The following is a 3,076-nucleotide window of genomic DNA, read 5'->3' as shown; positions in this document are numbered from 1 at the left end:
CCCTAACCCTAACCCTAACCCAACCCTAACCCCTAACCCTAACCCCTAACCCTAACCCTAACCCTAACCCTAACCCAACCCCAACCCTAACCCTAACCCTTAACCCTAACCCTAACCCTAACCCTAACCCTTACTTCTCTCACTCCTGCCCTCAAGATTCAAACTCCTCCTACTTCTCCTTCTCCTCCCCCCCTTACCCCTTCTTCTTTTCCTCTTCTTCCCCCCTACAGAGACCTCTGTACCCCCAGTGAGGGCGCGGGGGCTTTTGATGTGGTGGCTCCGCCCACGACCCATCTGCTCGAATGCAACCCGCCGCTTACAGTAGAGGTGGAGATTCATCCCCTTCCTCCCAGAGAAAGCGGCCGGTTGCGGGCCCGTCGGGCGGAGCGTCCCGTCATCTCCCCTGCGCCTTCCTCCCCCTCTCCCTCACACACGGATGCAACTCACCCACTACAAACGCACTACAGTAATGTGGCTCTCCCGTGCAGTAACACTATCTCCTCCTCTTTCTCCATAGACACACCCCACCAGCAGAGGGAGCCAGAGCGGGTTGCCGCGGAGTCTGCTAACACCACAGCAGTCACGGAGGCGGGCAATAAAAACATGAGGAGAATAGGGGACATTAAAAGCGTTACGCTGACTTTACCCCCACCATCTGATTTGCCCGCTTCTGCCGCCAGCAGCAACTCCGCGGCCCCACTTGGCTCTCCAGGACGCCCGGAACCACACTCGCACCCCCACACTTACCGCAAAATTCAGGACTGGTCGCTGGAGGTGCGGAAGACGACCCTGGTGATTGGGGACTCGAACCTGTCCCGCATTCCAAAATTCACCCACCCACACATTCAAGTAGACAGTTACCCCGGTGCAAACTTCCATCACATAAATGCAATTTTAAGTAAACTCACTCCTCACCCACAACCACTTCACGTTATTTTATCAGTAGGCCTGAACAATTGCCTTTCAGAGCACGAACCCACCACCATTAGTAAACAGTTAAAAACACTCTGGAAAACGGCTCACCGCACTTTCCCCAACGCCACCATCTACATCCCCATCATTAACTTCTCTCCCTCTTTAAACTCCCGTAAACAGTCACTTCTCAACTTTCTCAACACCACCATTTCCAGTAAATTTCACTTTTTATCCGAAATCAACCCTCTTTTGTTTCAGGTGACTAGGGACAACATTCACTGGACATCCCAGACGGCGGAGATGTTGTTCGGGTACTGGAAACAGCAGTTAAACTTGTAACGGGGGAGGAATGTGACCATACATCTCCCCCTTCATCTAACATAACCAACCTCTGCTCCGTTCTCTCCCTCACGCCTACACAGCGGGAGATACTGGAAAAAGGACTTACCTTCATTCCCACACCCAAACCTCCTACCCGACCTGAGCTCAGAGGGGATCTCCACAACTTTCACAGGAGGCTGAAGCTGTTAGACCACTTCTGGGGAGCACCGAGACGAGAGCCTGTCCCGTTCACTGGACCGTCCAGCTGGGAACCACGCCCAAACACCCTCTCACCTCAGATCACCCAACTCATTCAGAAAAATCTGGCAGCACTGACACGATGGCGCCCCCTTGCACACACGCAGCCTAACATTAGCCAGCCACACAAACACATTCTTAAAACATTGGGTAATAACAAACACATAGTCATTAAACCAGCCGACAAAGGGGGCCAAATTGTTTTACAGGACAGACATAACTACATATTAGAAGCAGACAGACAATTAAATAACAACACATATTATGCACCACTCACGCAATCATTACAGTTAGAAACACAAACACTCATTAGGGACATTACACATAGTCTTCATGACAAACAATACATCAATTCACAACAAAAACAGTACCTGGACGGTCCGGATGAGCCCAGACCTCGCCTCTTTTACCTGCTCCCCAAGATACACAAGCCTCCGGAGACTTGGACGGTCCCTTCTTTGGTTCCGGTCGGCCGCCCTATAGTCAGCGATTGCGGTTCCGAGTCCTACAACATTACAGAATATATTGACCACTTTATTAATCCGCTTTCTCAACTTCACCCCGGTTATCTTCAGGACACTTACCACTTCATCAATAAAATTAAAAACCTTCAGGTACCTGGTCATACCTTTCTGTTTACCATTGACATTGAATCTCTGTACACCAACATTGAAACTCCACTCGGCCTCATTGCCATTCAAGACATTTTTAATAAATACCCCGACCCAGATAGACCTGATCAAGAAATAATCCAACTCCTTAACATCACCTTGACTCGGAACGACTTCACATTCAACAATAAACACTATCTCCAGTTGTGCGGCTGTGCAATGGGCCGGAAATACTCTCCGGCGTATGCCAACATCTACCTGGCCCATTGGGAGAGAACGGCCTTTCTCAAACTGCAGCACAAACCCCTCCTTTACTTCCGGTACCTGGATGACATCTTCGGCCTCTGGGACCACACCGAACAGCAATTTCACACATTTTTGGACACCTTAAATGCACATCACCCGAAAATAAAACTCAAACACAACTTTCAACACCTTTCGGTCGAGTTCCTGGACACCAGGGTCTTCTTCCAAGAATGCAGCGTCCAGAACAAAACCCTGGCCACCAAAGTTTTCTTCAAGGAAACGGACCGTCACGCCCTCCTCCATAAATCCAGTTATCACCCCAAACACACCTACAGAGGTCTTATCAAGTCTCAGCTAATCCGGTTCCACAGGATCTGCACCCTCCCGGGCCATGTGGAGGAGGCAACCAGCACCCTTTTTGGCGCGTTGAGACTCAGGGGTTACTCGAAGCGCTTCCTGAGAACGATTAAGGCGGAGGTCGCCGACACCTTCAGAGGCGGCACCGACACCCCACAACCGCCTGCCCAGTCCCTCGTCCCCTTAATTTCAACATTCTCGGAGGCTACCCATAACCTGCTCAAGACCATCAAGAGCAATTTTCAGGGGACGAGGGAACACTGTGCCGCCCTGGAGGACAGCCGTGTGATCTCCGCCTTTCGTAGAAATAAAAATCTCAAGGACATCCTGGTCCACACTGACCTCAACAAGCAAGGGACCAGGAGGGA

The sequence above is a fragment of the Anarrhichthys ocellatus genome, unplaced genomic scaffold (assembly GCF_004355925.1).
Source record: "Anarrhichthys ocellatus isolate YVR2014 unplaced genomic scaffold, GSC_Weel_1.0 scaffold544, whole genome shotgun sequence".
In the NCBI taxonomy this organism is placed as follows: Eukaryota; Metazoa; Chordata; class Actinopteri; order Perciformes; family Anarhichadidae; genus Anarrhichthys; species Anarrhichthys ocellatus.
This window is presented reverse-complemented; position numbering follows the sequence as displayed.